The following is a 13,736-nucleotide window of genomic DNA, read 5'->3' as shown; positions in this document are numbered from 1 at the left end:
CTTCCTTGGTGACCAGGATGGACATCTTCAATTTCAAGAGCCGCCCTGTCCAGGAGGAAAGGGTGAAAGCTACACACAGACACTTTCTGAATTTTCTAGAAGCAACATTGAAAAAAAAAAAACACGTGGCATTTACTTATTTAGGGGTCAGGAGTGGGTACTCGAACACTGAGCCCCATCCCCAGCCTTATAGTGGGTTTTCTGTAGAGACAGGGTCTCACTGAGCTGCTCAGGGCCTCACTGTGGCTGAGGCTGGCTTTGAGCTGGCGGTTCTCCTGCCTCAGCCTCCAGAGCCTCTGGGGTGACAGGTGTGGCCCACTTCACCCGGCCCATGAAATCATTTTAATATAATTTAACAAGACCCAGACGCCTATTCTCAGGTCGCCCAGGGCTCAGGGTGCAGAAAGCAGGTCTTGGAGTGGAACCTCCAAGGCCTCAGTGGATCCCTTGGGGGCTGGAGGGTGACCCCTGCCTGTCCCCTCCCAGAGCTGGGCGTCCGCTTGCCCTGCCCCCCATCTCCAGACAGGCAGCCCCCCCCACCAGGTGCCGTGTTTTTCAGGACCAAGGTGGGGGGAGGGGTGCAGGGAGAGGAAGGAGCAGGCACCAGCGGGAGCTCTCGGGGAGGGAGAAAGGGACAAGCAGACAGGGTCCAGGGACAGAGAGGGCCAAGGCCGGTGAGTGCTGCTGTGGGGACAGGGCTGCAGTCTCTCTGGTCCAGGGAAGCCCAAAGGCCACCCCCAAACACCACTGTGCCCGACCTTCCTCTCTCTGCACCATAATGTCCTGCCCTAAGGCTACCTTCTGTCACCTCCCCAGGTGCTTTTCAGCAAAGGAAATTGCAAACAATTTCTTTGCCTTTCAGGGAGCGTGAGGGTCCCCCACACCCATCGTCTCCATCACGCTCCTCCTTCCCAGGGAATCTCGAGCAGCCCAGCCAGGGGGTGCCGATTCCCAGTCCCCAAACAGAATCAGAAGGGGACAGTGGAGTGAAGACATCATCTCCCTGCAGGAAGCTGTGTGGCCTGAGGTAGGCAATTGACCTCTCTGAGCTTTCGTTTCCCACCACATTGGGGAGCTCAGCGTCACACACCTGCCATCATTTTATTCGTCCCTCACAGCGGCTCTGAGAGGGGAGTGTCCTGAGCACCATGTCCACCATGCAGTTTAGACAAAGGAGGCCCAGAGACACTGGAGTGTGTGCCTGAGTCACACAGCTCCAAACCCCCAAGTAGCACAAGGAGTGCCACCCAGGCCCCCTTCTCTCAGCTCCCAATCTCTGGCCTTAGGTGACATAGGCCGAGCAACCCCCATTATAGAGGAGAGGGAAATTGCTGTTAGATTAGTGAGCACATCCACAGAGCCCCATTTTATATCCCAATTCAGAAGATGACATGAACATCTGCTTTCACTTCAAGACATTAATTTTCAATTATTGGAGAAAAACAAAATTAGTTCTGACAAATTGTTGGCAAACACAGGCTCTTGTCTGGTGGTTCATAATAATAACTTCGGGGGCCCACAATTAGTGTCCTTGGATGGAGTTTCCTGATGGAGCCCTTCATCTGCAGTCTGCGGTGGTGGCGGGCAGCACCAGCATATCTCCTACACCCTGTTCTGTGGGGTGAGAGAGACAGTTCTGCGAGCCCCTGCTCCAGGTGACTACCTCTTCCGTGACAAGGTTAGGGAACTCAGGACTTTCAGATGTTCTGGAGAAGGGAGGGATGGTGAAGATGGCAGGTGAATAAAAACACCCTCTGGAACCATTTTCAGCTTTAGACATGTCGAGGCTTCCTTCCATTCAGTAGCATGATTTCACACAGGGATGTAAATCCTTCCCAAGCCCAAGTGTGCCCAAAAAGGCAGACTGGAATCCCCTCAAAACAACACCTTATAATCTGATTTGTCATCTGCAGTGGGAGAATGGACTGCATGCTTCTCCTATGAGACCACTTCCACCCATGACAAAAGGCCATTCAGGATCCTAAACCCCAAACTCAATGGCTCTAGCTGAATGCTACATCTGTAATAATAATAATAATAATAATAATAATAATAATAATAATAATAAACTGTTTGCCAGTGTCCCATCTACCAGGGAACCTGGTTCAGCTCGAATTGCATGCTCTAGGAAGTGGGAAGAGGAAAAAAAATTAAAAAGCAAGCTCTGAATTTGCCAACCTTAGTGACCCCCAATCCAGAGAACAACCCACTTGATAAGAGATTATCAACACTATAATCTCGTTGGATGGGTTTTTTATGTATCTTGGCTGCTGTAGTCACTATATTAATAAAAAGCCACTGAGATATGAATGAGCAGAAGAATTCAGAGATAATGATGTAGCGGTCTTTGAATTTGGATGGTCACAATTAAAACCAGAGTGTTTGCCTTGCTCACATGTTCAGACTCTTGGGGGGAATGGGGGGGGTGCTGTTAGCACATGGAAGGGGAGGTAACCAGGGAGGGAGGCAGGTTCAAAAGGAAAAGGAGAAAACAAAGCAACAATAACAATACAAAATTATATCTTCAAGAAGACAGTGAAAGACACTGCTACATCCAAAGTCAACTGGGTAACTGAGCTCCAACATTGTGTAATTGACTTTGCAAGTAGAACAATAGCAATGTAACAAAGAAAATGTCAGTGTTTTCACAGCACTAATCTATAACGCTGTCAGGCAGGGCTGACAATACAATAGCTTTCAAAGGGATATTACCATCATGCTTTTATTCCTGACATCAATCAAGACAAAGAGAACCCTTTTCACAAGACATTAAAAATCAAACATTTGTACAAGAAGATAGGTAAAACAGCACTCTCCTTAAAGACAGCCATGCAGAGCAATCAGATAATTGGTGATCCTTGAAAGCAGTAAAATATTTTTATTTACTGAGTGTACAACCCCAGTCGCTGGCTGCTACCCCATCCTGGCAGGTATGCTATGAATCCAAAGTTTCCATCTTTATCTCCTCCACTCACTTCACCCTGCCTGGAGCCCACAGCAGGCTAAGGAAACTGACAGCCAGCACTGAAATATTCAAGTGGGATATATAACCAATACAGGCTTCACTAGTCCACTTTGAGTGCAAAACTACTCTGATTACAGACTAATATAACTACACACAAAACGCCCTTGCAAGCCAACGGGAATTTGCAGAAATTGACAAATTGGCCCAACCACACCTATTGAGGTTACCTATTATAACCAGGCACTAAGAGTTTCCAAGGTACTCTTCTGTTTTACCGATACTCACTCAGATAGGAAGAAACCCTGATATCTATACAAATATTTTCAAGAAATAAAGATAATACTCTTTGCAAACATCAGTGTACCATGCATAGACAAGTTTGGACTTTACTTCATGAAGCCAGGGTTCAGGAAAAGCAAGCACCTAAAGCCACCAACCCACCTTGCAAAATGGATGGGGCCATCAGGAAACCTAGCCATCCACCACTAGATTACCTCGAAACAGTTAAGATGCCTGCATACCATAAGTTAGTGACACTTAAGAAAAATACCAGGTCCCGGAGCAGGAAGTAAGGGGGAACTAATGTTCAAGAGAGTTTATAATCTACACACATTCTGAACCATTGATGTATCCAGCCACCAGCCTTCCAAAAGGTCCAAGATGATGGCCTTAACACCCAAAGGAGGTCACCCCCACTCAGGGCTTGACAGAGCTCCTGGTACAGGTAGCTCCAAGTCCTAGAATGTTGTGAAGGAGGAGAGAAAGAGAGAAAGACACTCTGCTGAAGAGCCCAGACAAAGTGTTTTGTCCCTCTGATATCCAACAGACCACATGCCAAAAGTATGCAACCAAGTTGTCACTCTGAGACAAAAATGTTACTCTCGAAGCACCAGAGGCAGCAATGGTTGTTTTTACTTTTTCAGACAGAAGTAGACACTGTTGTGTCTTTTTAAAAAGTGTTTGAACAACAGGCTCCCTTCATTTCATTGCTAAAATGGGGAGAAATGTTAAAAGAAGAGGGAGCTGGTCCTAATGCTGCCTTGAAAACACACTCTCCCACCACTGCCACCTAAATGAGTCTTTTCCAGAGCCAGGCAGCAAGTCTACATGCTGGCCTCAGTGGTGAGTTCCTTTCGTTTACACATCCAAATGAACAGTTAAGAGAAATCAATGCATCTAATTGCCAGACTATTAAATCCTACTTCAGGGGAAGAATTCCACCACAGCCACCAGCTGAAGAGTTGGCTACTGACATAGTAATTATTACAACTTTGTATTAGATTGAACCATATCCCCAGACTTCCGACTCCAGCCAGGAGAGCTGTACTCCAAGATGCCTAGCTCCAGTTTCCTCCTTGCATGGTTCCTCCTCCTCTGTGAACACACTGTAGCAGGCCTCCTCCTCTGTGAACACACTGTAGCAGGCCACAACATTTGCCAGGGCTGGCGGGTTCTGTGGAATTACTTTATGACTGTTAAGTCACCAGCATTTTGCACTTTTCATTATAAATGCACACTCGGCACTTTATGGTTAAATGTTAGCAGGATTCTCCTGCCAGAGGCACATAGTTATCTTATTTTATTGCTTATTAAGTTTTTGCAAGGAAACAGGTGTAAGAATCTAAACAGCAATTACTAGAAATAAAGAATGTTTTCTAGAATGAAACAGGCCCTTCCAAAGCTAAGAATAGGTAACTTAATTGGGGGGGATTAATATTAGGATTAAATATCAGTTACCCCAATCCACATAGAAAGCTATGGAACGTACAAAGGGTTTGTTTTGCCCTTCCTGCAAGATCATGTACATTTAGCCAAACAAATGTCAACAATTTACACTTGTATGTGGTCTCAGATGAATCAAGAAACCTGTAACCTCAGAATGCCTCTATTTATTACATCTCAATTATTTCCATGAAAACACTAGCAATGGCAAGGTACACTGTTCCCAGGTCCCTAGACAACCAAAATTATAAAATGGACTTTGGAGGAGCTCGGGGCTGTCAGAAGAAGACAAAGAAGGGGAGGGAAGGAGAGAAAAGTCACTGGGGGTAGTTTTGGATGTTGGGGTGGGGGTATGTGGACACAACCTGAGTGCTAATTAATATTAAGAACTGTAATTAACAGGCAGTTGCTAGATGGAGAAAAACTGACAGCAGTACAAATTATTCAAAAGTTTTTAAAAGGATGGGAAAAAAGATGTATTCCTTTTCCATAGAAATGAGAGAAGTTGTTTCATGGATCTGAGGAATCCAGCAGCAGCCAGCCATAGGGTAAAGGGAGACAGGGCTCCTTAACAATTGAGGGGCAGAGGGAACTGCGAGGTAATTGTTACCAAACCATCTGATATTATCAGCCAAAATAACATCAGTGAGTGAGATTGGAACAGCCTGGAGAATGAGGCCAAAATTATCAAAGGGGCTGTGGCCAGAGGTCATCAAGGGAGTTGGGAGAGGACAAGGGCCTCAGGACTTTAAGGCTCCAGAGGCATATAGCCACTCTCATCCTGTTCCTCAGTCATCCCTCAGTGTGTCCAGGCGGCTAAGCACACATCTGAGGGGCTGGAATTGGGACAAAGCAGCAGGCCAGGCCAGGAGAGGGCGGCCTGTTAGGGGAAAAGGGCAGGGGAGGGGCTCAGCCCTCGCACTGCCTCTCCCCAGGGCCTCTGCTCTCCAGGGGCCCCTGGAGCTGGGGACATCCTGTAAATAGAAAGCAAAGCAAGGAGAAGGAGTGCCTGCGAGTGCTGTGCATGTGCGTACCTATACATCCATATCTCATCAAAAACATGCACACCCTGGGGACTCGGTGCAGGAAGCTGGCCAGGGTGTGGAAGGTGAGTGTGCCAGGGGTGGGGTACCCGGCACACTGCATGGAGAGGTGCTCCTGACTGCTGCAGCGCTCCCCGAGGACCTTAGTCCCCTTGGCCTAGACAATGAACTCCTGGCAGAGGCTCCCTGCCGGGTTGGCCTGCGTGCAGCAGGCAGGAAGCGCGTGGAGCAGGCAGGAAGTGCACAGATGAGCAGGGAGCAAGGTCTGGGCTGGGTGGGGAGGGGCGCTGGGGGAGAGGGGGAGCCGGGTGGCCTGGGACCATACTGCCGCGCCTGAAGCACGCTCCCTCTGCTCTCCACATCCCTGGGCAACAAGGAGGGGGCTGGAGAAAGCCAGTGAGGCCTGGGGCCAGCAAGGGCGGCCTGGAAGCTGCCAGCCTCCTGGGCGCCCGTCCTCGCTGCCTCTTCCTTTCGCTGCCACCAATTCGCAATCCCCGCCAAGTCGGCCGGCACGCCTTGATTGGCCACGGGGGCCTGGGGCCCACAAGGAGGGAGCGACCAGGGCCCCTTGTAGGCGACCCCAGGCCCGGGTCCCCGGCTAGAGGTGGCTCCAGGCCCGGAGAGGGTCCAGGCCGGTAGGATGTCCACGGCGTGCCCCCTCCACCGCCTCAGCCTCCCGCTCCTGGCTTCCTCCTCCCCCTCCTCTTCCTCCTCCTCATCCTCTCCCCTCGCTCGCGCGGGTCCCCAGCTGCCCACCCGCTCGCCAGTCCTTCCTCCCTCTCTCCTTCCCTCCCGCCTCCTCCGGGCCTCCCACACTCACCTTTCCCTGAGCGCGGCTTCCCCTGCTTCTGCCGGGACTTGTCCCGGACTCCTGGAGCTCCGTGGCCCTCCGCGGCCAGGGCCCCCAGCCGCCCTTCCCTGCTCTGGGTAGCCCTCCTCCCCCTTCTCCGCCTGCCTCTCGGAAACCCTTTTTGCAGCCGGGTTGGTGGCTGCGGACCGCCCGTCAGGGGCGGCCTCTCTGGGGGGAGGTGGGGGGGGCAGCCCAGGCCGCTGCGGGGGGGGGGAGGGCCCGGGGCACACCGGGGCCCTGCCTGTTGGAATGCAGAAGCCATGGGCTCCCGGTCCCAGCGGCGGTCCCTGCGGCGAGTGGCCGAGCCCAGTTATGCAAAAAAAAAAAAAAAAAAAAAAAAAAAAAGCCCCCCCCCCTCCTAGCCCCTCCTCCCTACCCCCAGCCAGCCCCCGGCCCCTAGGGCCCCTCCTCTCTCCCCCACCCCCCACCACCCTCACCCTCCTCCTCCTTCCCCTCCCCCTCTGCCCCTTGCCGGATTTTTGTGCAAAGTTTGCAGGCTTCCTGCAACGCAGGAGCTCACAATGAACCCCTCTGAGGAGTGGGAACGGAACTGGAGTCCAGAGGGTCTCAGGAGGGGAGGAGACCGGGAGGTGGTCGGGAGCTCGGGAGCTCAGTACCCGCAGCGGAAAAAAAAAAAAAAGCTTCAAATATCCCCTGCTGCGCACACACACTAAATAAATAAATATTAATGGCTCAAAAAAATGCCCAAACGCCAGGTTTGGAGATTATGATGGATGGCGAGGGGGTACCTCAACTCAGCTTACTTGGGGGTGGGGGCTCAAAACTGCTGTAGTGGCTGGAAGCCCCGGCTTGGAGCCCCTGGCTCAGCCCCCTTCTCTGGCTCAGTCTGGCGCCGGCCCCCCAGAGGGGGCGCTCAGGCGGCAGCGGGCAGGCGCACCCATGCACCAGGCATCGCTCAGCCCAGGCGCCGGGGGCCGCGGCTGCCTGCCCTTGGGCTGCGGTGCTCTGCGAGAGGTGTGCAGCCTAACCCCAGGCGGTGCCAAGTCGCCGGCCTGCTAGCTGCCTCCGTGGGCCAGGGGCTCGGAGAGGGGGGAGGCGGCGGCCGTGGTGGCAGAGGAGGAGGAAGAGCAGGCGGCAGCGGTGGAGGCAGCAGCGGCTCCGCCCCTGCTCCTCTGCTCTCCAGCCGCAGCCAATGCCGTCCTGCCCGCCAGCCTCCCTGCGCTCCTGTCTTCTTTGTGGTCGCTGGCTCTCCTCCTCCCAATCCGGCTGCTGGGGCTGCACTGCAGAGACACATAATAAACCCAGGCTTGGCTGGAAATGTAGCCAGGTCCCAGCAGGAGGATGTGAGGAGCTGAGTCCCGGTAGGGGAGCTCTGATCCCGTGGGGCGCCCCCCCCACTGCTCCAGCTCGGATCAGACGGTGAGAGGGCCAACAGCGCTGGAAATACAGCTCTGGCTGCCCGCAAAACCCAGACCACGGAGGCAGGCACCGCACTGGCTCGAAGGGCCTGGGCTCTGGCTGCAGGGGGCGGGAGGAGGGAACAGAAGGCCCACGCGGGCTGTCAGGCTCACCCAGATGCATTAGCATTACAAACTGCAAATATTGAAAGAATAGGGAAGCAAAGAGGTTAGCTATTCTAGCATTGCTTCTTGTGCGCTACGCACTAGAATTATCCTCAGACCTGGCTGTTCCCTCTCACTTGACTTTTGACTATGGGTTGGTGTTCCAAGACCACTCTTACCCCACATCCAACAAACGCTTACACCACTGGGCTAGCCTATACCCTCATTTGTAGGGTTCTTGAGCCTGGTGCGCACTTCCAGGCTGTGACTCTAACACCTTATCTCAGGAAAACTGCAGTAGCACCCCTTCCCTCCGAGGTTGGCAAAAATAAACCAGTTGCTACTTTCCACAAAGTTTTGCCAGGGGGCGCCTCAAGTCCCTGTAGTTCTTGAACTAGTTGAGGCTCAGATCTCCTAGCAGGTCCTGGGGTCCTGGAAGGGCACATGCTTAAGGAAAGTCTTCCCTGGGCGGCTCCCCTAAACCTTTACTTTGAAGCGTCCACCACCCCCGCCAGCTGCAGGCTTCCAGGTCCCGAGTAGGGGAGAGGCCCCCACATCTCCCCCTCCCAGGCAAGTGGCGCCACCTTGGGCCTGCGTGCCTTGAGCCTGGAGAGCTGAGCGGGTGCACGGAGCAGAGCTGGAGGTTATCAATCTCGGGGATGGATATGTTGCCACTTGGAGAGGCTGTGTCCCCTCAGAGTCGAGTTACCCAGGGCAACCTTTCACGGAAAAACCCGCTGCCTCTGAGAGCAGCGCTGGGCCAGCCCAGAAGCAGCGCTGCCCCAAGCAGGGTGCCCGCACCCCGTGGTTCCGCCTGCCCGCGGCCCCCTCAGCTAGCTTCTGCAGTCCCGAAGGGCCCTGCTCGCCAACCCCGTGCTGGTCTGATTGCTGAGGTAGATGCCACCCCGCACCCCTGCTGCTAGGGAGAGCAGGCCTGCGGATGCGGAGAAAGGCCTTAGGCAGGGGGCCCTGCGCATGCGCCCAAGGCCATCTCAGAGGTACAGTGGGGTGACAGGAGAAATGCAATGTCCAGGCAAACACTCCTACAGCAGAGACCGAGCATGAGGATACCCGGACAGGCCTTAGCCTGTCATCCACTAAGTAAGACCTAGACCCCGAGGTCCTCCCCTTCTCTGGAATAGGGTTGCCACTCTCAGCCACGGCCCTCCCCAGGTCGTGAGTCCGAGAATGTCCAACATTTCCAAGGAGCCACCTCCTGCAGCCAGGGATGGCCAGGGTTAGACTGAAGAGTGCCAAGGGCCCAGGCGAGGGCAGAGTTTGCTAGGCGACTGGGAAAGAGCCAGGAAGGAGGGGCCGAACCAGCCTCCCCCCCACCCCCACTGGCTCCTGGGATCGAGGCCCAAGGAGAGAGGGCCAGCCCTTGCTCTCTGTGCAGGGGGGGGGGTGTGGAAACTGCATGCAGATCATACCCATCCAGGAGAGAGGTGGCAAACAAAAGGAGCGAGGTGGGGATGGGTTGCGTTGGATGAAAGGAGGGGGTCATCTGGCGGGAAGGGGCGCCAGTGCCTCTGCCCTTTCTCTGTCCTAAGGGAACTGCGGGAGGCTCAGAGGCCAGAGGTGGAGGTAACAGAATGGACTGGGCGGGGCGCGGGGGAAATTGGGAGGGTGGGGGGTGGCAGGGATGACCAAAGACCTTTTGGAACTAATCCTCAAGGATGAAGGTCCTGGAGCAGCACACATTTTTTTTTTTTTTTTTTTGGATGAGTTGCCCACACTGCTCTGAAGCATGTTTGCGACTAGACCCTCACCCCGCCCCCACCCCAGACCTGGCTGTTGTGCCCCTGTCAGCTACAGTCAGGGTGCACCAGGGTGCTGAGGGAGCTCGACCTCCTCCTGCCTCATTTCTCCTGTTTCCTCTAAAGCTTGTTTCATTTTAAACTCCTTCCAGAAAAATGTTGTTATAAGGAAAATCTCAGTGCTGCAAAAAACCAGTACTATCCCTCTTACTACCCTAGCCCTGTTGAGCTCAGATTCATACCTGAAGGGTCTCAAGGGACATTTGTTGAAGCCTGGGCCTTACTTCTCACCAATCTGGTGACTCTGTACCAGAAAGTCATTTTCAGGTGATGTATTTTACAGCATCTGCCTACCTCCAGCAGGGAATCCAGGGTTTAGGGCCCCTCCCTTGTCAAAAAGTTCCCTTTGGCCCAAGATGCATGCCTGTTATTCCAGCAACTGAGGAGGCAAGAAGATCTCAAGTTTGAGGCCAGCCTGTGCAATCTATCAAGGCCCTATCTCAAAAATTTAAAAAAAAAATGGAAAAGACTATATATGTAGCTTGGTGGTAGAGTGCTCCTGGGTTCAATCCACAATGGTGGTGATAATAATAATAATAATAATAATAATAATAATAATAATAATAGAAACAATAACTTTTTTTTGTACTGGAGATTGAACCCAGGGGCACTCTACCACTGAGCCATATCTCCAGCCCTATTTTATATTTTATTTAGAGACAGGGTCTCACTGAGTTGCTTAGTGCCTTGCTTTTGCTGAAGCTGGCTTTGAACTTGTGATCCTCTTGCCTCAGCCTCCTGAGCTGCTAAGATTACAGGTCTGCTAGGATTACAAGTCTGGGCCACCGCACATGGCAATTATAACACTTAAAAGGCATTTTCTGACCTCAATTTCATCTGCTTTAGGTGGATCAAGATTTAGAGGAGGAAACTTCTGCCCTGCTCAGAGAAGTGGTTGGGAAACCCAGAGTAAACTGTAAGAAACCAACATCATAAATGCAAGAAAGATTACAAGTTGATGATTTTGAAAACAAAGAAGACTTGCTCACATAAATAGGCATTTTCCCTCAGTCGTCATGTGGATGGAGGAGGGGAAGCCAAAGAGCTGCCATTCTCCCAAATGATGCATCTTGAGAATGTGTCTCTGAACATGGAGCAAGTGAGGCTGCTGCTCTGAATTTCCAAGAAGAGGCAAGTGTATCATCCAGAGCGATCTGGTGAATGCAAGAGTCCAGTCAGCAACAAAAACAAACCTGTAAAACTGTAGAGCCCGGCGCAGGGGCACACATCTGTAATCCCAGCGGCTCAGGAGGCGGAGGCAAGAGGATTGCAAGTTCAAAGTCAGCCTCAGCAAAAGCAAGGTGCTAAGCTACTCAGTGAGACCCTGACTCTAAATAAAATACAAAATAAAGCTGGAGATGTGACACAGTGGTTGAGTGCCCCTGAGTTCAATCCCTGGTATCCACCCCCCACCCCCAACAAAATCCTATGTTAGAGTTCCTTTTGAGGCCTCTAAATTAGATCCTGAAGAGTTCCCAGAGTCTTTTACAAGAATCTTTGAAAGCCAGGCACAGTTGCACATGCCTGTAATCCCAGTTATCAGGGTAGCTGAGACAAAAGGGGCATAAATTCAAGACCAGCCTGGGCAACTTAGGGAGATACTGTCTCAAAATAAAACACAAAGGCTAGGAATGGAGCTCAGTGATAGAGCATCTTTGGATTCAAGTCCCAATTACCGGTTTAAAAAAAAAAAAAAAAGATGCTTTGCAGTAAGTGATCCAGTGACCACCTTCTCCCCTAAATATTTCTACTTGTATGTGCACACACACACATGCACACTTATCCTAAATGACACCTGTCACTTCTATATATGCAATCTAAATTTTGCAACATTTGCTTGCTGGTTAATTACTTGAAAGTCTCACTCTCTGTGGGGAGAACTTGCATCAGCCCCTGAGAATCAGTCATTATGGGGAGGAAGATTTATAACTTCCTTGGTTCACTTGTTTATTCAACATTTATTTATTGATTGTGTGCCTACTGTGTGCCAAGACTGAGGGTACAACAATGAAGAAGGATTACAACTATTCCCTGCTGGGGCTTGTTTGCTAGGGTGATGAAAAAGCCTTTTTTTTTTTTGAGGATTTTGTTGGGGGGATGGATACCAGGAGTTAAACTCAGGGGCTCTCCACCACTGAGCCACATCCCCAGCCCTGTTTTGTATTTCATTTAGAGACAAGGTCCCACTGAGTCACTTAGTGCCTCACTTTTGCTGAGGCTGGATTTGAACTTGCAATCCTCCTGCCTCAGCCTCCCTAGCCACTGGGATTACAGGTATGTGCCATCGCACCCAACTAAGACTAACTATTTTTTAAAAATACATATTTTTTAGTTGTAGTTGAGCACAATACATTTATTTTATTTATTTATTTTTATGTGGTTCTGAGGATCAAACCCAGGGCTTCACACATGGTAGTCAGGCATTCTATCACTACAATGCCAGCCCCTAAGGGGGGGGGGGGGGGTTGTGGCTTAGCGGTATTAAAAATTAGCCCTAAGGCTAACTTTCAATAGAAGATTATGAGAATAATGGTTTAAACAGTTTTGAACAAATCCTGAGAAGAAAAAATTACAAATGAAGCCAGAAAAATAAGGGTCAAAAGTGGTTTGGCTAACATGCTGAGGGAAGAGAAGGAAGGAGTCAAGGAAAAGGATAGAATGTACAGTATGTGCAAAGGGCCTGAGGTGAGAGGAAGCTGGTTGTTTGCAGTGAAAAGTTGTCACAGCTCCCGCAAAGAACTAAAGGAGGCATTATAACCAATCCCATCCCCTTTCCAATCCATCTTCCTCATTGCCTCACTGGAGAACCTCAAGCAAAGGGCTGTCTGTGTTTATAGTTTCTCATCTGCAAAATGAGAGTATTGATAGCACAGATCTCATGAGATTGTCCTCAGAATTTTATGTCAGTAAGCACTGCCTGTCTGGCCTAGAAAGAGGCCACGAGACAGCTGTTACCAGGCCTCACTTCCATCTCTTCCTTTCCCATCTCTCACCTTCACCACTGCCGCAGTCTGGCTGGGCACAAGTCATGAGCCACTGAAGCAGGAACAAACTTTATTCTTGAACTGCAGGAAAGCACTTCACACAGCTCCCGGGGAATCCTCCCAAACACGCCACGAGGCTTGTTCAGGAACCCCCAGCCAGAAATATCTCTCCCGGAAATCCCTCCTCCTGCACTTCCCCAACCAATGGGAACTCTCGGGGAATCCCTGGAAATCCCCACGAGAACTCCAAAATAGTGCGAGAACTCAAAAGTTGCGGCAGAGGCGGATAGTAATGCCTCGCCTGTCAATCAATACTGTTGGCAAAATGCCAGGGGCCATACAGACTCGGCCGTGGCTCTCAGCATCTCCCCCTTTTTGTTTAATTAAACAACAAGCAATGTGGCTTAGGGACCGTGCCTGTTAGGCAGTCCAATTCAACATATGGTCCTTACCCGTCATCGGATGAACTGACCTCTAGGCGTCAGCCTCCTGTCTTATGTTGGTACCACTGCAATTGGATCATACCCGTCACTGACTACCGGTCCAGCATACAGCCATACTTGTGGATAGGCCTTTGCACCAGTGGGGGGTGAGGTTCTTTGCCTCACCTCTGTTGGCCCCCAAATTTGGCCTTTGTGCCAGTGGGGGGGTGAGGTTCTTTGCCTCACCTCTGTTGGCCCCCAAATTTTAGACCATCACTAGTAGAAGGGAGGAGGATGCAAAATGCCATGACACTAAGCCAATTGAGGGCTCCTTTGAAAAATTGTACCACCGGTGACACCATCAGCAAAAATACTCCAGCACTACCACAATTCACTGCACCAACAGATAG

The sequence above is a fragment of the Marmota flaviventris genome, unplaced genomic scaffold, assembly GCF_047511675.1.
Source record: "Marmota flaviventris isolate mMarFla1 unplaced genomic scaffold, mMarFla1.hap1 Scaffold_48, whole genome shotgun sequence".
NCBI lineage: Eukaryota > Metazoa > Chordata > Mammalia > Rodentia > Sciuridae > Marmota > Marmota flaviventris.
This window is presented reverse-complemented; position numbering follows the sequence as displayed.